Here is a 21,914-nt window from a genome sequence, read left to right as displayed (position 1 = left end):
TTCCATTTGATTGGGTATATTTTTTGCCTTAAAAACTTACATGTGGAGCAGCCCCAGTGGTGCGGCGGTTTGGCGCTGCCTGCAGCCTGGGGTGTGATCCTGGAGACCTGGGATTGAGTCCCATGTCGGGTTCCCTGCATGGAGCCTGTGTCTCTGCCTCTCTCTCTCTGTGTCTATGAATAAATAAATAAAATTTTAAAAAAAAGAAACGTGAGAAATTTCTAGAATTATAAATATCAGTGTCTCTGACTTTAAAAAGTAAATAAAAATAGAAGTCTCCATCAGATCCATTCTTTCATTTGTTCTAAAAAATTTTTATGGCAAGCTTTATGCTCCATGCTGGTGATGGAGAGATAGAAAGACATTTGTTGTCCTCCGGATGCTCACAGTGCTGTTTGGAGGGTAGATAATAATGGAGTAGTTAGAAGGCTCACCATTTCTGGATGATTGTGACAGTGTTTTCCCTGATTTTTCTACACTCACTTGCCTGCCCAGCCTAGCTCTTCTTGCCCACATCCAGCTGCTGCTTCCTCTTGCCTATTCTCCTATTTCCCCCTGCTCTGCCCCACAAATCTGTTTGAACCTGCTGTCAGAAAGGTATTTTTCCCTCTAACACTTGTTCATGCCACTGCCTTGCACAGAATCCTTCCACAGTTCCTCATGGGATCCAGGACAAAAGTTGTAGCTCAACAAAAACACCAATTAAAAGGATACATGAACCCTGAATTTTAAGCAGTATTATTTGCAATAACCAAGATGTAGAAGCAGCCTAAGTGTCCATTGATAGATGAATGGATAAAGAAGATGTGCTACACACACACACACACACACACACACACACACACAGTGGAATATTACTCAGCCATAAAAAAAGAATGAAATCTTGCCATTTGCAGCAACATGGATGGAGCTAGAGACTATAATGCTAAGTGAAATACATCAATCAGAGAAAGACAAATACCATATAATTCCATTCATATATGGAATCAAGAAACAAAATAAACGAGTAAAGGGAAAAAGAGAGAGGCAAACCAAGCAATAGACTCTTAACTGTGGAGAACTCACTGATGATCACTGGAGGGGAGGGTGGTGGGGCATGGGGGAAACTGGGGATTCGGATTAAGAAATGCACTTGTTGTGATGAGTGCCAGATAATTAAAATAAAAACTTAAAAAGAAATCCACAGCTCTGACGCACGGCACATGCCTATCTCTCCTGTCTCAGGTCTTTTTGCCACCATTTGTTTCATTATGGAACCAGTGGTGGCCCCTTGTGGCATAGGGAAGACTCTGGACTCTCACATTCCTGCTTAGGATTGTGTTTTCAGATGATGAGTATGTTTGCTGATTTTGATGTGGAATGAAGAATTGCAATTTGATTTTGATGTGCCTTTGCGTACTTTCCTTCATCTTTCTTTCCTTTAGGGATTTGTTGAACTTCTTAGATGAGTGAGTTTAAAGTTTTCATCAAATATGAGAATGACTTAAAATCTCTAATAATTTTCTTTGCTTTGTCTGATTGTTAATGTGGTCATTCCCGCTTTCTTTTGATACTATTAGCATGATATATCTTCCTCTGCCCATTTACTTTTAACCTATGTGTGTTTTATATTTCAAGTGGGTTTGTTGAAGGCAGTTATAGTTGGATCTTGGGTTTTTTAAAAATCTAATTTGACAATGATTGCATTTACATGGTACATTTACACCATTACATATATATATATATATATATATATATATATATATATATATATGTATTATATGATTGGGTTTCTATCTGCCATGTTGCTTTTGTTTTCTCTCTGTCTCATCTACTCTTTGTTTTCTTTTGCTCATTTCCTGCTTTATTTTGGATCAGTTTTGTGTTTTTTCATTGGTTTAGGGTGATTTGATTTTGGTGCATCTTTGTATAGTTTTCTTCATGTTTCGTTTTCTTGGAGCTAGTTGAACTTCTTGGATGTGTGGGTGTATAGTTTTCACCAAATTTTGAAAGGTTCTGGTTTGTAAATCCTTGGTTATTTCTTTCTTTCTCCTTCTTCCCTCTTCTCCTACTGGGGACTCCAATTACACTTGTATTAGAACTCTTGAAGTTGTCCTATAGCTCAGTGATACTCCGCCTTGCAAACTAGAGCACCCCCGCACCTCCAGACCTTTCCCAACTCTGTCTCCTCAACTCGTAGCAACTGCCAGACTCAGCCTGGGATTTCCCTTCTGGTGGCTCAGCTTGGAAACTTTCTGTGGGAAGTGCGCTGGGGTGATGATAGGACTCATCCCTTTTGTGTCTTTGGCATCATTATCTTTGTTGTCTAATGTTCAATGCTTGAAATTGTTTTTTCATACATATATTTCTGGTTTGCTGGTTGTTTCAGGTAAGAGGCTAAATGTGGTCTCTGTTACTTCTGGTTTGAATTTTTCTTTTTTCCTATACATACCAAAGTTTTGGACTATAGACAGACTTCTGGTAAAATTTTGATAGGTACAAAGAAAAGTTGAAACCAGAGGGAAAAAGTTTAAACTGTAATTTGACATCAGGAATAATTTATTTACTCGTTGGAATACTTTCTTCCAAAGTGTGGAAGGGAATAATAGCTGGAGACGTCGCTGTAAAATGAAGTTGAGATAAGATCAATTTCTAGTCTTAAGTTCCCAATTATGCATTTTTAAACATTTCAATATTCAACAAGGGCACATCAAAAGTTTTTGACCAGGAAGTGATCAGATCGAAGCTATGCAGATGAATATCAAACTGATGCTGAGAAGCAACATGTCATGATTGTTGAGAATGTGGCTCTGAACTGGCTGCCCGGGGTCTGAATCTCATTCATCATAAAATAGCAATGTGATCTGAATAAAGTAACTGAGCTGGTAGGTACTTCACTTCCTTCATCCCTAAATGAGTTCATGTCTGCAAAATATTTAGGCAAGTGCCTGGCCTACAGCTAGTAGATACAGCTATGGACACGGTGGTTTCGGTAAGACTTCAGGCAGGGAGATGAGATGCTCAGGGTGGGGCGTGGGAGAGGCAGGAGAAGAAGGTATACATTTAGGTGGGGGAGCACAGCATAGGAAATACTTAGGTATGAGGTGACTGCGTGAAGATGCAGAGGGGAGCCAGGAATGATGGGTAGGGATGACAAAGAAGAGATCTAGGTTCAAAGAAATACACATTATAGTAAGAGGAGACTCAGGACAGCAGAATATCATATCACTTCATTCCCAGGAAGAGATAGTTTCAAGAAGGGTGGAGTCTATAGACTTAGGAATGAGAAAAGTCCTTGCACATGGCTGTGGAAGAGTCCATGGTGACCTTCATGAAAATCATTTTGGTGACAAATGGGCATCAAAGGGGGTCACAATGGGCATATGAGGGTGGTGATGTGTGGAGCGTATCTAGATCCTGTCTCTTCGAGGAAGAGTTCTTGCCAGTTGGGAACCAGCAGTGAATAGATTGTAAGGTGAGACTGCTGAAGGCAGGAATTCTCTCTGCACGCCACCCGGCATCACAGTTTTACAAGGACAAATTGGAGACAGAGTGTCTCACAGAAGAATTTCAGATATCAGAGCAGGCTGGCAAGGGAGGTTCTTTCTGGCAGTGGTGGTTTTTCAGCATTCTTTGTATTACCTGACACACAGGGCCTCTCAGTGCCGGGCCATCTGTGTTTATACTCTCAACCCTTCCTTGCTTATGTGCTTATACATCAAGTTTACCTGGTGAGCTAGTTATTGTGAATATTCCGGGGCCCCACTTGACAGATTCTGTTCCAGTCAGCCTAGGGTGGGCTCCAGGAATCTTCCCATAAAAATATTTATTTACATTTATGACAGGCAATACATTCACATGATCTGGGAGGTCCAAAAGGAATAGGGTGAAAAATCTCCTTTCCACATGTGCTGTTGGGTGGCTCAGTCCCTCTATTACAGAGCATTCTGTTGTATCGGGTTCCTGTGTAACCTTCAGGGCATTTTAAAAACATGTTTGCCTTTTGTTTTTCTTGTCTGTAATAAATGGGGAGGCTCGAGTTTATATATAATCACAGGGCAGGAGCTGTAGCCGAAGGAGAGACCGGACAGTAAGAGAGAAGGAAATCCACAGAGGACTACACTTACAGGCAGGATTGGATTGGTGGTCGGTGTAAACTTTAAGTGAAGCCTCTCCTGTTTAGGCTTCTCGAATTTTCAAAACTCAAATGGCAATGGCATAGACCTGGATGAGGCACATGGTCTTCAAGTCTACCTCAGCTTCAATGGTCAAACCCTTGAACGTGCATGAGAGGACCGTGGTCAATTACAGGTATACTTCTTTTTTTTTTTTTATTGTTAATTTTCTACTTTCACTTCTACCAAATTTATTGGGATAAAAATATGATTTAAAACTTGCCTCTCTGGTTCTTTGAGAATATGAGCTCTGTGCAGCTTTCATGTTTTTCTTTGACTGTCAGGTCATATGATATCAGACAACATTAAATGGATTCAAAAGATACGACTTCACAGGCCCAAAAACATTTTAATAAATAAAGAGGAGCACATGCTGCTCAATTCCCCTTGGTTCTGCCATGTTCTATTTACTCACCTCACCCTCTGCATTTTAAAGAACCCTCTGTCAACACTGTGGGTGTTCAAGTTTCAAATGTCATCTAAAGGTAAATGGTTCTTTCACTAATAAGATTTTCCAGTTCTCCATGTATTTTTGGTTAAAGCTTGTTAAAAATACACACTGACAGGAAAGAGTAAAGATCCTGAGAAGTTTTGTGTGGTTCTACTTAGAGTTACGTAATTATGTTTCTTCAAGGCATTCCTTCTTTTATAAAGTTATTATTAAAAGGATGGTAATTTTGGAACGTCCAACTCAAATATCAGTTTAGATGAACATTTCTCCCCAACGGTTCTTCAAGGTCTTATGCCAAAGCTCAAAATGTACTCGCCCCAATGAAAGAATATTCCCACTGAGATGAGACTCAATCCACCGTGTACATGGGGCTCTGGTGCAGATTTACAGAATTAATCCTCAAAATGAGCTGAGGATACAGATCCAAGCTGAAGACTATGCCTGAAAGTCTCAACAGCGACTTGGATGTTTCAGGGGGGAATAACAAAAGAATGAGATGAGAGATTATAGTAGTGCTAAATATGAAGGGGGAAAAATCCAGTTCTTTCTTTTGCAGATTTCTCCTTTTAAATTACATCAGAGACAGTTAGTGTGTTGACATTCTGGTAATGGATGTGGATTTTTTTGCACCAACATTTAGATCAATTTATGTTTCAGATCACTAAATGCCTGTTGGGGGCAGTCAGTTTAAGTGAAAGTTAAGTATGAGACATTATTTTAACTTAACTGGAGGGATGTATAAAAATGAGGTGATTCTTCATAGCATTAGGAAGTGAAAGGAATTTTTGTTGGTGTGTCTTTGCATTCATTTTGACATGGATATTTCTGCTAAAAGTAGCTATATGCAATAAATAGAGTAATAGAAAAATATTGCTTTATGACTTTTTAAGGTGGTATTTATTGGTACTATTAGGATAGAGGGAAAATGGAAATGAACATTTGATGGTATTTTTTGAGGGATATTCAGAATATTCTAGCTTTAGGCAAAGCATGAAAATGACATCATTACATTTTGTTTCCTATAAATAACAAGTGTATAAGTATATAGATTATTTGAGCTAGAAAATAATTTTAATATATCTTTTTAGGATATTTATTTGAGAGAGAGAGGAAGAGAGAGCAGAGGGAGGAGCATAAAGAGAGACAGACTCCCAAGAAGACTCTGTGCTGAGCCAGTGGGGCTCCATCCCAGGACCTTGAGACCATGACCAGGTTGGAAATCAAGAGTCAGATGTTTAAGCAACTGAACCACCCAGGCACTCCAGAAAATAATCTTACAACATTTTGAGTAAAAAAAGGTAGGTAAGTTAAAATAACATTTTCCAATTATGTAAAGGAAACACAATTGCAGATTTGGGGTCACATCTCTCTTATGTTAAAATATGAGTGGTAAACCTCCATTATAAAAGATGTCTCTAGCTCCCAAATTTAATTATATAATTATCACTAACATTGATGGAAAGCTTTAAAAAATAAACAAGGATGCAATGAATATTTATATATTCATATATATTTAGGAGGTCAGGAAAAGAACAGACTTGATTGGAACGTGTAATATCTCTCATTTTGCCAATTTAAAAAGGCACGGACTTCTAATAAGAATAATAAGTAGGGCAGCCCGGGTGGCTCAGTGGTCTAGCGCCGCCTTCCGCCCAGGGTGTGATCCTGGACACCTGGGATGGAGTCCCACGTCAGGCTCCTGGCAGGGAGCCTGCTTCTTCCTCTGCCTGTGTCTCTGCCTCTCTCTCTCTGTGTCTCTCATGAATACATAAATAAATCTTTAAAAAAAGAATAATAAGTAAATATAAAACAGGAATATGGAGCTGGCTTACCATATTTAGCCAGAGCTCAGATAAATGCAATCAATACCTATAAAATAGTGAACTGAAAAGGAAAATATGCTAGATTTTAATGCCAGAGTAATCATTAAAGAATGATTTGAAAAAAAAAAAAGAATGATTTGAGCAATCTAATCACAAATTATGAGTATGATGGTTTCCAGTACAATAATCATTTCCATTTTGGAAGGTGGTGGTTGCATCATCACAGGTGCTGGTGTGGTGGGAAGAGATGTCAGAGGAATGTGAACTAATAAATGATAGGTTAGGTGGGGGTATAATCTCGCTTATGCATTTTATTTATTTATTTATTTTTAAAAATATTTGTTTATTCATGAGAGACACAGAGAGAGGCAGAGACACTGGCAGAGGGAGAAGCAGGCTCCCTGCAGGGAGCCTGATGCAGGACTCGATCTCAGGTCTCTAGGATCAGGCCCTGGGCTGAAGGCAGCGCTAAACCGCTGAGCCACCTGGGCTGCCCGTTGCTTATTCATTTTAATAACTGTCTTTGAAATTTAATCTTGTTTGAGAAATTAGAAGACACCCAAAAAACAAAGTGCCCATGTAAAAAAGAAGCCTATTTTTTTTTCTTTAAAAAGTCTTTTCCTGCAAATTCTTAGATCCATTGTATCCAAAAGGCCAGAGTATTGCTAACTGAAAGGGATGGCATTTCGGGTCCCCCCAGGACTTCCCGCAGAGTCAGCTTTCCTGCTTTTGTTGCCCATTTGATGGCAAAGATAGTCCTTTCTGTACCGATGATAAGTCATTCAGGAGATCTATTTCATCAGTTAGGAATCGAAAAGGAAAAAGAAGAAGGGAACGCAGGGTAGAATCTTAAAGTTGGACACTAAAAAATTATTGCTTAGATGAACACATTGGAACCGCACACAGGATGGCCTGTCTTCCGACTTCTGTCCCAACACATAGGACAGGGGTATTGGCATAAGGGGGTGAGAAGGGCACTCGCCCGGTATTTCTGCAGACTTGCAGATCTGCCTCAGAAGGTGGAATTTAAATCACACCCGCCCTGGCCTCTGGGGACTTGGGGGTTCTTTATCCTGAGGCCCCCAGCATGCTGATGTGGGCCCCGGTCTCCAAAGAGCTCACGGTTTTTGATCACGGCAGGAGGCTGCTTGTAGCGGAGTCAATGGGGGAGCCAAAGCATTATGGCAAGAAATTCACCAGGACCCTGAGAATCTTCCTTGTCAGTGACTATTTCAAACCCAGGCAAAGTTCAGGGACGTTACAGGATCCAGTGTGGGTTTGGGTAAGAAGACAACACCAGCATTTAATCTCAAGGGCTTCCTTTTAGTCATTTTTACAACGAGACAACATTTTATTGCTGTAAATACTCCTCTACAGCATCAGTGTTAATACGCTGAGATTTGCTTTATGATGACTAAAAGTGAGACAAGGTAGTATTTGGAAGACTGTTTCCTGTTTATAGATATTGGGGAGTTTCTACCTCTTAAAAACCTCAGTGTTTACAAAAGAAAACTAAAAATGTATCAGTTTATACCTTTGTGAAATCGTCTCTCATTGTTTGATGAAGCAACCTTTGTCATTGTGTAGGCAGGTTTGAAACAAAGTTACCTTTGCTTCTCATTTATCTCAACAGAAAATAGCAGATGCTTTTGAGGTACTTTTTGCAAGGAAACTTAAAGAATAGAAAAAATGTACTTTTTGGGACAAACATACCGTCAGTCTTTTAAGTTTTGTCTTGAATGTGCAAGTTGTACATTTATTATTCGTGTAGATGAGAAATGAATCTTGCGGAAAGATTAAGGAAAGATTTTAAACGTGCAAGAGAAGTAATAGCGGTTCTATTAAATTAGGTTTCTGCTTTTTGGTGAGTGATTTCCCATTGTCCTGACTCAGGAGCGCTGCTGCCCCCCCACCCATGCCCTCCCACCCCCCCCCCCCAGCTCCTTCCTCGGAACTGTGCCTTCCAGGGGGCTTGTAATGCAAAAGAGACACTTGTAAAAGTTTGGAACTGCACCACTAATTCTCCCCCACACACTCCCTTTTTCTTTCTCTGTTATTTCTTTTACTCTGATTAAAGTAAAATAGACCAAAAAGAAAAAAAAAAACAAAAAACAAAAAACAAAACACACAAAAAACCAACCCAAAACAACTAAACAAACAACTCAACTTGTGCACTTTTCAAGAAGCCTTCCATTGGTGAATGGCTCAGAATGAGTCATTTGCATCTGAATGATTCTTCTGTGGTTTTCTTCTATAACGTTAAAAATCACGGTATTTCCTTAACGGAAGCCCAGGCAGTGTATGGTTTGCAAAATTACCACAGTTTGTACAACTAGGTCTTCACTTCCATGTGAATTGGTCTCTCAGAATGGCTTCTCAGAATAAGAAAGGAGTCCCCCCCCCACCCCGTCCCTGCTCCGTGTGTGTGTGTGTGTGTGTGTGTGTGTGTGTGTGTCTGTGTTTTGTTAATGGTGGCATAAGCGCAGTGTGTCTGCTCCACAGTAGCATTATTAGTGGAGTTCCAGACCTCACTCTGGATGACTGGACCTGCCATATCCTTCATTAGCAGGGATGGTAACTTAAGGGATGCTATAAAAGTGAGGACAAACCGTCAGACAGAGGGATTCATTCTCTTTGATGCGACTCACATCAAGAGGAAAAATTTGTAATACTGGTGTAATATTATGCAAATAGAGCATCCAGGTATTTGTTGCTCATATATATTGCAAAAATAAATAGTGATGCCAATATTTGTTGTTGTGTGGGGATCAGTATTTTTTTTAATTGTGGTAAAGTATAAATAGCATAATATTTATCGTTTTAACTGTTTGTACAATTCAATGGAATAAAATACATTCATAATGTTGTATAACCATCACCACTATCTATACCCCAAACTTTATCATAGCCCCAAATAGAAACTCTGTACCCATTAAACAATTAAAATTTTCTCCCATGCTTCTCATAACCTCTGTTCTACTTTCTTTCTGGATTTGCCTGTTTGGGTACTGCATGTAAGTGAAATCATCAAATATTTGTCCCTCTGTGTCTGATTTAAGTCACTAAGCATAGTGTTCTTTTTTTTTAAGTTTTTTTTTTAATTTTTTTATTTATTTATGATAGTCACACAGAGAGAGAGAGAGAGAGGCAGAGACACAGGCAGAGGGAGAAGCAGGCTCCATGCACCGGGAGCCTGACATGGGATTCGATCCCAGGTCTCCAGGATCGTGCCCTGGGCCAAAGGCAGGCGCCAAACCGCTGCGTCACCCAGGGGTCCCTAAGCATAGTGTTCTTAAGATGCATTCATGTTGTAGCTTATATCAAAATTTCATGCTCCTTATGGCTGAGTAATATTCCATTGCATGGACCTATCACATTTTATTTATTCCTCTGATGATGGACACTTGGACTCTTTCTACCTTTTGGCTGTTGTGAATAATGCTGCCATGAACACGCAAGCTCACCAGCCTATTGGAGTCTTTGCTTTCAGTTTTTGGGGGTACATACTTGGGAGTAAAACTCCTGGGTCCTGTGGTCATTCTCTGTTTAACCTTTTGAGTCACTGCCAACCTGTTGTCCACAGCAGCCGCACCTTTTCTGTGAAGTGATGACGTGGGTTCTGTGTCTGGTCAAGTTCTAGAGTACATTTTGCCATTTCCAAGGATACAGTCATTTTATTTCCTCAAAATATTTCTTACTTATCATGCTGATGGTAATGGAAATATTCTGACAGTAGCTCAATCTCTGCTATTCTGGGAAATTCACTTAAAGTGTTGCCCAGATAAAAATTATTTTAATGAGAACATTCTACAGAGAGAAATACTTCTCCCTGTTTTCTCTACCTGGCTTTTCTCCTTTTCTCTTTGCTTCCCTGGTCATTAGTGACTTTCAGCTATTTTTCACTTTCTACTAAATCAAACTGAAGCCCTGAGTGCAGTATACTGCCCTGCCCAAATCCTCGGAATCCTATTTCCTATTCTCATTTCCGCCTTGATCTCGGCGTGTAGTCACCACGGACAGCGCGCCATGCTTCTTGTTGACACTTTTCCACATTTGGTCTGCCCATGACTTGGGCATGGAGGAGCACACCTCATCTCTGTTCACTTTCAGATCTCAGATCTCGGGTCACCTCCTGCACAGCCTCTTGTGTTCCGTCTCTCTTCCACTTTTCTTTCTCTGTGTCTCAGGATGCTGTCTGTGCTGCATGGACACGTCCTAGGCTGCTGCTTTTAGTTGGGGAGGCCCGTGGGGACCGCTGGTGGGATGTCAGAGGGAGAAGGAGGAAGAAGCCAGGAAGTTCTGTCCTTGGTCCTGCTGTCAAGTCACTTCTAGCTGGTTGTGTCCTTTAACTAATGCGTGCTGTTTCTCTGTAGGAGTCCATCTGCCCCATCACTTTGAGTGAGCACTTGTCCCTTGGGGCTGGGATGGTAATGGCTCCTATTGCTACTAGCTCTGGCTGGTTGTGGTTTCCCACCTGACACCTCTATTTACAGAGCTCCCTCTGTAAGCAGTCTTCTCCAGTTCCCTTCCTTGCAAGCACCCTCTGTTTCCTTCCGGGGCACACACTGCCCCATTATTCTTTAGCACACTGGGTGGAAAGTGATGCTCCTGCACCCCCAGGTCCCAGGAGTGTTTTTCACCTCCTTTACAGAACTTAACACATGGGGCACCTGTGTGGCTCATGGTTGAGCGGCTGCCTTTGGCTTAGGTCATGATCCCGGGTCCGGGGTCCTGGGATCGAGTCCTGCATTGGGCTCCCTACAGGGAGCCTGCTTCTCCCTCTGTTCTGCCTCCTTCTCTGGCCTCTCATGAAGAAATAAATAAAATTTTTAAAAAAGGGCTCAACACATAACATATTTGAGTGATTTTTGCATATAGTTTAACCCCTGTTTTGAGGTTATGGTTTTCCTATGAAAAGATATTGTGTTTTACTTGTTTTTGCATTTCTTGTATTCCTGCTCTGAAAGAATGATTTTTTTTAATGACTATTATAAAAGCCACACTCAGATGAATACCTTTGGTTTTAGGTAAAGGATTTTTGACAGCCATAGCTGATCCATCATGCCCACGGTGTATGTTAGAGGATATACTTTGAAAGGTCATCCAATTTCAAAGAAAGAAAAATGTTGGGATGTATTAAAAGCAAATGAAAATTATATTATTAAAATAGCTGTAATGACCTTAATTAAATTGAGAATTTGAAAATGAATAGCTGCTTCTGCACAGAATCGTTAATTTTGAAAGAGCTTGAGGTTGTGCTGTTTTAGGCCATGACAAATAGATAATTAAACCCATAGCAGAGTATTTCTCTAGTGCAATATATTGGGTACACATAACTTTCAGTTGGAAATTTATGAAGCAACATCTTAAAAATGATTTTGTTCAAATTGAGGATTTCAGGCTGTTTGCACACTCTTATCCCTCCCCCTCCGTGTTATTCCTGTCAGTACACAGACATGTGGTGACACCCATCAGATGAAAAAACAACTCTTTCTTAACCTGAAATCCCTTTAGAGAGCTTGTTTGGTGGTGTCTGCTCACTGTCACGGATCCTTACTTCCCATATTTCCCTTAATAAATTCATTCTGCCGGAGGGCTTTCCCCACCACCTTCTCTAAGGCAACTCTTGCCAGAATCACCAATGAGCATCACGAGAAGTCCAGCCATCAATTCTTGCTCCTCCTCTGGTTTGACATCTTAGACATGTCTGACATGGTAGACCAGACTTTCCTTCTTAAGACATGGTGTTCCCTTTACCCTGGGGACACCTTTCTTCTTGCACTGTCCTCTGACACCAGCAGCTATATCCACGTCCCCTTTGGGGTTGCCTTTCCTTTTCATGCTTGCTTCCTACAGACTGCTTCAAGACCCCTCTTCCTTCTCTACATAGTCCCAACTGTACACTGCTGACATTTAGCCCCAGTCTGGAGCCCAGCCCTGAACATGAGAATAGTACAGCCCCTCACCTGTTCATCAGTTGTCTGGAAGTACACTAGGCATCTCAAACTGTTAGGTTTCTCCAGAAAAACAGAACCAATAGGATATGGAGAGAGAACTATAACAGGAGGTTTACCATAGGAAGTGGCTCATACGATTATGGAGGCTGAGAAGTCTCATTGTCTACTGTCTGCAAGCCACAGACTGGGGACACAGGTGGTGTGACTCAGGGCACATCTGAGAACTAGGGCACCTGCCTACAGAGCAGAGGACATGGAGGTTCCAGCTCAAAGACCAGACTTGCCCTTTTCTGCTTTTTTTGTTTGAATCAAGCCTTCAGTGGGGTTGGGTGATGCCCAACTACTTTGGTAAGGACAATCTTCTTTATTTAGGCTACTAAATCAAATTCTAATCTCTTCTGGAAACATCCTCACAGACATAACCAGAAAAATGTTTTACCAGCTATCTAGGTGTCCCTTAGCCCAGTCAAATTGACATACAAAATTAACCATCCCTCTGGGCAAATGCAAGAAAGGATCCTTGCGTTTTCTCTCTGCCCCACCCTGTACTTCAAATTGCTTTTTCCTGGGAAACTGTATCTCCATTAACCATATCACCATCATTCACCCATGGTTAGTCTCAGCTTTCCTCCCTGAGTCCTTTCTCTCTCTCTCTTTTCTTTATAGCTATATAAATATAAAATTTTGTGTGGTGAATAGTAGATATGTATAGGTGAATAGTTGATGACCTCCCTTGTACCTATCTTTTAGGCACCCCCGTGCCATCTTCTTACCTAACCATGCATTCATTTGGGTAAACTTCTAGAATTTTACATAATTATACAAGAAAATGTAAATATTTATTCTTAATTTTCTCCTTTTTTACATAAAAGATAGCATAGTCAACATACTCTTTCATAAACAATGCAACTCTCTGAATTTGTATTACTGAGTACTTGTTTACTTGCTAATGATCCATGCCCTCTCCAGGAAGGTAGGTATATGTTCTGCATTATTTCTCCATCACCAAGAACATTGTCCAATTCTTCACAGATCCTCACTAGTTATTTGTGCAATGAATGAATGAATGAATGTGTTTTAGGGACTAATAAAAATGACAAAATTTGATGTGTCTGGTATATGTAAGTTTTGATGAACATATGACTATTCTTTATACTGGCGATGGTCCAAGATGAGAGCTATGAGAACACGAAGAAGAATTTCTGTATCCCGGAGGAGGCATTATTTCACAAAACTGTTGGATGTTACTAAATACACGCATTCGAATCTATCTGAGTGACTTGTGAATTACATGTGAAATTTCACCCATGTCATCAAGCGTTGTCATGGACTTGAGCATGATCCTTTCAGTAGTAACAAACTGGCGGTATATCTGTGAGCAGACATGGAAGCAAACAGTTGTAAGTCGGGCATCCTGGCTTGGGAAACAAAGAGCAGTTGTTACTGGAGTAAAACAGGAGCCCAACAAGGGTTGGGGCGCTTACCGAAGTATGAAGATCAAAACGAATCTGTATCTCCAGTGGCTGTGTTGGTCTAATAGAATACCATATGAAAGATGTGTGTCAAATGAACCTTTTCTTCTTTTTTCTTTTTGTTCTTTTTTTCTTCTTTTTCTTCTTTTTGATGATCATGATGATTAACACTACTTTACAAGCGTCAGTCCATATTTGCTACAAAGCAGAGCTCTAACACCCACTGATGTGACCTTTAGGTGAATGAACTCACCCTTCTAAGGTCCTGTGCCTTATTTTTTTTGTTGTTGATTTTTTCCCTTTTGAGTCAGAAGAGTAGCAGCTATAGAAATGTTTGAAATTAAATGATGAAGCCAACTAATTATAGCTTTTAGTTATGCTCTTTTTCCTGGGATTGCAGACATTTATGTTTGTTCAGAGTATTTCTGACCTTTCATTACAGTATTACTCTAAAATTCTGAAAATTTTCTTTAATATTTGGTGATTTTGCCTATACTTTGCATTTAAATATGTTCACTAAAATGTATAGATTTTGCTGAAGAATATTCATCTTTAAAAAAATCACCAACTGCTTTGTCTTGGGGTTCCTTCTGAGTTAGAGGATGAAGGGTGTTTCTAGGTTCATAATAAATAAAGGTGAATTTGATTAAAGAGAACATATTTTACACCATATTTCATTATTTTTTTTAATTAAGGCATCCAAGAGATGACATAAAGAAAAGAACAACAAATTTGATATAATTTAAATTTATTTCTTCATGAAATAAATTTAAAAGTGAAATGAATTTAAAAGTGAAAAGTCCATTTGTTGCCTTTCTTTTAGGAATGAAATGAAATCCAAAAAACTATAAATGTAGGAAAAATATATCTAGAAGCATCCAATGTTATCTCTGAGGGGAGAGACCTGAATACTTTAGTTTATTCCCTCTTAAAAAGTAGGAATAGTTTTTTTTTTTTTTCTTTTGAATGTGTCAGCACCCATCCTCCTTGTGTTCTCCTGGGACTTGGAACCATGTGCTAGTACATGCTTACTCGAAAACGGAAACTATAAAAACTGATATTAAATTATTTTTTAAAACAAGCAAGTTGAGATTAAAGAGTTAAGAGAGAGAGCTCTGATGCAGATGCAGAATGCATTCCTTTTTGAACTCTCTCTGTGGTCAATTACCTTATGATGCCTCAGAGTCTAAGATGGCTTTGGCTGCGCTGAGTCAATGAAATATTTATGGATCAAAGGGTCCTGGAGATGCTTCCTATGGGAACGTGTATAATAATATAGTATTTATACAGCGCTGTCTTTGATGTTCTCAAAGACTGTTACAGACATTATATAGTTCATCTGTACCACCCGTGAAGCAGGTTGGGGGTAAGAATGAATCTTGTTTACAAATGAGTAAAATGAATATAGAGCAGGACTCCACTGAGGTTCACAGTGGGGCAATGACAGGGCAGGAAACCGTTGTCTCTTCAAAGGTGCAAGGAGAGAGATTCATTTCATTGTGTCCCCATGGACTTTTCCTTCCAAACTTCTTATTTCTCTGGACCCCCAAGATCTTGGACTTGATGACCTTCCAGTTCCCAAATTCTACTGCTGAGTCCAGAATCCCAGGTTGCATGATTGGTGGAGGGAGGTCAGGTTCTGGAACAAGGTAATCCTGGGCTTGGATCCTGGCCTTGCCGCTCATTAGGGTGGTGAACCTGAACTAGTACTTTAATTCGTGTGTGTTTCAGTTTCTACATCCTTGAGTTGAAAATTTAATCTCTGCCTCATGCACTTGTACTGGGGACCAAGTGAAGTGATGTAGAGCCTGGCACAGAGCAGTTCCTCGGCAAACGTGCCTGCCGGTGGAATCCTGAAAGGTGGCAGAGAGAGAAACTGGCCTCTTTCCTGCCTACTTGGCCATTTGGTAGGTTTGTAATACAAACTAAAAAGTTGGACAATCTGTCCTTCTTATTACAGACTTGCATGTTTGGGTTCAGTTTTTCATTTTTATTTGAGGGCTGGCTTTATTAAATATGAGAGCTTTGAATCCAGTGAGTGTTGATGAAATGAAATGCAGGCAGACTGGGGTGCAGTTGGGCTCCTCCATGTGGGGCTGAGAGCAGTGACTGGCAAATCATAAGGCCATGTGCATGGAATCAGTGGCTGTAGTGGCGAACCATACTGAGCCAGGTCACTCGGAGCTGTCTCATCCCTGGAGGAAGGTGAGAGCTGCCAAGTCCCACAGAACATAGGGTGGGGAAGGAGCCGAGACTTAGCATGAGAATGAGATTGGGAGGGACCCTCCATCTAAAAATATATTTAAAAACTTTAACCTACTGATGCCAAAGGGAAGGGCTCCAGTGCCCTTCTGGAACACATACACAGGAGGCCTTGTGTTCTTCCTCTAGCAATGCACATTTACCCCAAAGAATGTCAGTGATCAGCACATGCTTGCTTTACTAACAGAGCAATCAATGTATATCACAAAAGACTAAAGGAAGAAATTCATGACACTTATGTGCAATAAAAAATTTACATCAGTAATTCTGATATCATTGATTTAGATATATATTCAGCAATGCAGCTTTACACTAACTAAAAATTAGCAATTGAATTTGAGATGTACCATGTTTTTATACATATGTACTTGTATATGGATACACCATGTAAAGTTTTATACAAAAACTTTGTACACCAATGACATCCAGGTGATCATTTATTTAATAAAATGTAGTTAAATAGCATTTAATAAAGACATTATAACATTTTAGTAGCGGCACCATGGATATTTGTATATTTTTACTAACAAGTGAGGTAAGAAAAATGATCTCTAAAGAGAAACATTAAAAGTTGTCACAAAGCTCATGCATTAAATGACTAAATAAATTAACAATAAATAACACTTTCAAGATAGAGATTCATCATATTTCTTTTGAACAAATTATAAGGAGAAATGGTATAGGGTACATTATAGGCAATTGTGTGCTCAAATGCTGGCTCTCCCGCCAAAAACGTAATTTGTATTCTAGCAAAAAACAATCTCGATTTGTAGTATTTGCCAATTTTCATTGTGTAAAGATTCCCACCGTGGCGGGTTCAGGTTGCCCATGTGATGTCACTGGGGAAGGAGGATGGAGGACAAGGCTACGGTGGGCTTCAGGGGACAACGAGGCAGCTCCCACACAGCCTAGAGGGGGCCCTATGCAGACAATAGCATGAACAGATCACATTGAGGGAGGAGACAGAAAAACAATAAACATTTTGGCAAGAGGCCACAAAAGCTCAGTTTTCTGGAATTCTTTCATATGGGAGCAAGTAAGCTGTTCTCTTCAGCACAGAGCACAATCATTTACAAACATGCTGATGCTCTGAATAAAGAGCAAGGTCAGCTCAGCCTCCGGACAGAGAGGGTCACCTCCAGGACAGACTTCTGGCCTATCCATGAGGGGTCAGTTTTATAACTGTAGGGCCCCCACTTCCTTTCTGTAAGATGCAGGCTGGCTTCATTGGCCTCATGTGATAGCTGAGAGTGAAATGAGTTACCACGTGTGGAGCATGGAAGAAGTGCCCAACAGAGCATGATGGACTGAACTGTGTCCCCCAAGATCCATATGCTGAAGTCCTAACCCCCAGTACCTCAAAATGTCACCATTTTTAGGAGCAGGGACTTTGAAGAGGTTATTAGAGTTAAAATGAAGCCATTAGGGTGGACCTGGTGTCCTTATGGGAAGGGGATGACATGCACAGAGGGGCAGCCATGTGAAGAGGCAGCAAGAGAGTGAGCATCCACAAGCCAAACTGAGAAGACAGGATAAACCCACCCTGCCGGCACCAAAATCTTGAACTCCCAGCTTCCAGAACTGTGAGAAGATACACTTGTGCTGTTTGAAGCCACCAATCTGTGCTGTATTGTATTCATGGCAGCCCTTGCAGACTAACGCACGTAGCAAATGCAAAGACTTGATGTTACTATTAGTAAATTGTGTTTTGTCTACTTGAAGCATTCAGAGGAGGAAAGAAAGTGCCTAGGATAAAAACAATACAAAAAGAAGTAGTGTGGGATATATAGGTGGCTGAAAATTTAGTCATTTAGAATGACTTATTTTCTGAACATTTCTTATGAAAAATGTTGTCATGTTGTACTTCCTTTTTGGGAATAATTTAATTAGTATGTATCAAGTTACCCTAGCAACAAAAATGCTTCCCTGAGGAAAGCGCATGTGTGTATGATTGGCATTGAGAATATTGGTTTTTATCCTGTGTGCGTGTACATTGAAGAAGTTTGAAAGCAGATATGTTTCGTACAGCAATGTGCGTATCCCGAAGGGTGGTTCCTTTGTGATCTCTTAAGTTTGCAAGCAAATCTGTACACTTAATATGTCCTGAAAGGCCACACATTAAAATAGCACCTCTAACCCCATCCTGCTTTCAGTATGTATTTATTGTGGATGTTATTTTGCTATTTCCTTGTTTCTGTATTAAGTAAACCATCACAGACGGAAAAGACTTCTGACCCCTTAGGGGGTGGACTCCTAGGTCAAAGGCCGTTTCTTCAAAAATGAGATAAATATGTCTAGTAACTCATGGGGAGAAAAAAAAATCGGTTTCTCGCTTGACTCTGGAAGCGGTCTTGCTGTGGTTCCCGTAAGCAAATGCTGACAGTGTCTGTGATGAAGAATAGAATTTCCCCATTTGCAGTGTCCTTCCCTGCAGGACATCCTCTAAGGAAAAGTGAAGTGTGATCTCTGAGTGCAGGCTGCAGAGAAACATACACATGCAATCAAATCCAGCTATAAAAATACAACACGATCCACACATAATATATTGGAATCATAGCACTTTAGGTGCTTTTTATGATAGTCATTAAAAAGTGTCCATGAACTCGGACAAATGATGTGAGCTTGAGACGAAACATTTGTGGGACAACTTTGCTACCTGTTAAAAACCATCTTCAGAACAGGAAGAGAATGATGTAGATAAAGACCACCAGCTCCAGAAGGACGTAGGTGCTTCCTAGGTCCTAAGAAAAAGACCTCATTAAAATATAAATAATGAAGCACATTGTTTTAGAGAGGTAAGGCATCAGTTCTGCCCAGCTGAGACTTCTCAACATTTAAGAGGCAAAAGAATCACTTGGAGATCTTTTTTTTTTTTTTTTTTTTTTTTTTTTAGATTTTATTTACTTGAGAGAGAGAGAGAGAGAACATGAACAAAGGGGAGAGGTAGAAGCAGAGGGAGAAGGATAAGCAGACTTCCTGCTGAGCAGGGAGCCTGCTGTGGGGCTCAATCTCAGGACCCTGAGATCATGACATGAGCTGAAAGCAATGCTTAACCGACTGGGCCACCCAGGTGCCCCCAACTTGGAGATCCTATTAAAATGTCAATTTTGTTTTTGCAGGTGTGGAGCTCTGCAAGGGACCTAGGACTCTGCATTTCTACCAGCCTGCTGGTGCAGCAACTACTGGCCTCCATCCCACACTCTAAGTGCTAGGGATCTAGGGCCATGAGCATCATAAGACCAGGAGCTATCTTATTCCTCTTTGTATATCCAGGGCATATTCTGGTGAATATCGCTGACAGCCGGCCCACAAGTGTTTGCAGGGTGGATGGCAGATGCATGTAAAAAGCAAAATGCAAAGCTGAGACAAATGTATTTTGGTTCTCTTCTGTTCCCAGGGTCTCCTAGGAAGCTAGGCTTATAAAAGCCAAGAGAGCTTCTACCATTCTCAAGTTCTCTACAACCAGAACTGACAATTGGAGGCAAAAGTGAATTTTCTATTCAAAATAAGGAAGTACTTTCGAAGAATAGGAGCATTCAAACCACAAGTGGTCTGAGGTCATGCATTTTCTATCACTGGACGTGCTCAGGCTTAGGCAGCATAGCCATCCTTGGGTTGATAATAATGCAGATCCATGTGCCTGGCTGATAGGACCAGAGAACATTTAAGATTTCTCCCCATCCTAAAATCCTTCGGGAGTAAAGTTTGAAGGAAATGGAGGTTACCCTTTAGGCAGTAGTTTAAATTCTGGCACGTTCTGTCTCTGAGCTTCAATTTGCTTCTCTGGAAAAAAAAAAAAAAAGGCTGTTAACAGTGCCTGCCAGTGTCGATGTGAGAATTCAGCACAATTTTTTTTTTTTTTTTTTTTTTTTAATGAAAGTGGCACATACTAGAGAGTAGACATTCAACAATTGCTGTTTCTTCGGTGTAGTGGCATGCTGGTCAATGTTTAACAACTGTTCCCCCTCCCCTCCAATTGTAGCTGATTGTGGTGCCTGCGGATTTCCATGGGGAAAATATTCTAAATAGTCCCGTCATGGCCAACTTCAAGGTACAGTGGTTGAACAGACTGATTGCAAAAATTCCTGAGCATTCACCAGTTGGCTCCTGGGAGTCACAGATGTGAGTCAGCTACAGCACACCATTGTTCCCAGGGTTCCCCTTCGTCCCTTACCTCCGACCTTTGTGACCTTGAAGCATAAAAGAGTATCCCTTTACATGTTACTCCCATCCCCTTACATGAAACAGAGACTCAGCATCTGAGTGAACCTCACATATTGGGTGAGAAAGGATGTGATGGAGGAAGCAGGACTTGGGCTGGGAGTCAGTTTACCTGTGGATGACATAACACATGAGAAACTGGCACCAGGTAGGTGGTACTGAGGTTCTTCGATGAATTCAGGAGCTGCTTGGATTTGCTTCTTGGAAAAAAGTGGATGGGAAGAAACCCTGAAACAGCAGGAAACGTGGGATCGAAACCAGCCAAACGGTGGGCAGGTGCATTAAAACAGATGGCTTTATTTTTGAGTGTGTGCTCCTAAAATTTTTAATGTTTAAAACTCTCCTATGTGTCTCTCTGATTAAAGTGCTATATTCATGAACATAATTACTCCACAGTCCTTTGTGAAATGAATATTACATTTTAAAACCATATTCTTCCAAATTAGCCATTAAATATATGAGCATTTCTATGTGAACTTAATTCCATTACTTGACAAGTGTTAGTTCTTCATAATAATGACAGAAAGTGTGATTAGATCATTAAGTCAATGCCTCAGAACTGTTTTCAAATGTTACACCCCTCATGCATTTGTATTAAGGTACGGCCTGATGCACAACCACGAATCAAAAATACTTCAATAACCCTTAAGAGAGTGACATTCTCTGGCCAGGTTGACGTCAGGTCATATGAATAATTTCCTTCTGCAGTTTATAAAATAAAACAGTCATGGGTAATGGGAATATTGGACATGTTCATTGTTTAAAATACAAGGAAAAAAATTCTGTAATGGAAAACAACACTCCCTTGGCCTTTACATCTCAGCACCAGTTCTTCTGATTCGCGATCCTATTCTCTCATGAAATGAGCATACAGTGATCAGATCCTTCAGATTGTATTATTCAGAAATTAGCTAAGAGCAGTTGTTTTGCCCAATTTCTAATCATACACAGATGATACTATAGCTATGCATTCTGATTTAGTGTTCTTCACTTTGGGGTTATTTATGGATCTGAACTTTTTAGGAGGTCCTACCTGAAATTAAATAGCTAAAGGAGGGATCCCTGGGTGGTGCAGCAGTTTAGCGCCTGCCTTTGGCCCAGGGCGCGATCCTAGAGACCCGGGATCAAATCCCACATCGGGCTCCCGGTGCATGGAGCCTGCCTCTCCCTCTGCCTATGTTTCTGCCTCTCTCTCTCTCTGTGACTATCATAAATAAATAAAAATTTAAAAAAAATAAATAGCTAAAGGAAATTAATGACTGGTGGCAGAGTTAGTAGCTCGAATATTCATTATATCCTTTTAAAGAACGTATATGTAAATTTGATTCTGTTTCTTCTTTCCTGAAAGTCTATGTGCTGGTGAAAGAGGTGCTGGTCATAAACAGGGACAGTCCCAAAGAAAGCCCATTCTCTCTGCTTTGTTTTTTTTAATCTGGACCCCAGGACAGTGCCAGAAGTTGAGGCAACTCTTTTTTGTAATATTCAACCGGGTTCTTCTAACTTGAGGTTTATAAGGAAAACAAAAGGATTAGTTGAGCAGAACTGAATTTATGCTCTGGCATGAGCCACAGAGA

General features: G+C 40.4%; 1 long non-coding RNA gene across 1 annotated transcript; it reads left to right on the top strand.

The window, feature by feature from the left end:
* Nucleotides 1–4,083: 4,083 nt before the first annotated feature.
* On the top strand, nt 4,084–19,878 carry LOC129516654 (uncharacterized). Its single transcript, XR_008665819.1, has 3 exons — nt 4,084–4,290; nt 5,694–5,903; nt 19,239–19,878. It is a non-coding gene; the product is annotated as an uncharacterized LOC129516654 (long non-coding RNA).
* The last annotated feature ends 2,036 nt before the right edge of the window (nt 19,879–21,914 follow it).

This window comes from Nyctereutes procyonoides, unplaced genomic scaffold (assembly GCF_905146905.1).
Source record: "Nyctereutes procyonoides isolate TBG_1078 unplaced genomic scaffold, NYPRO_anot_genome, whole genome shotgun sequence".
NCBI classification, from domain to species: Eukaryota; Metazoa; Chordata; class Mammalia; order Carnivora; family Canidae; genus Nyctereutes; species Nyctereutes procyonoides.
This window is presented reverse-complemented; position numbering and strand designations above follow the sequence as displayed.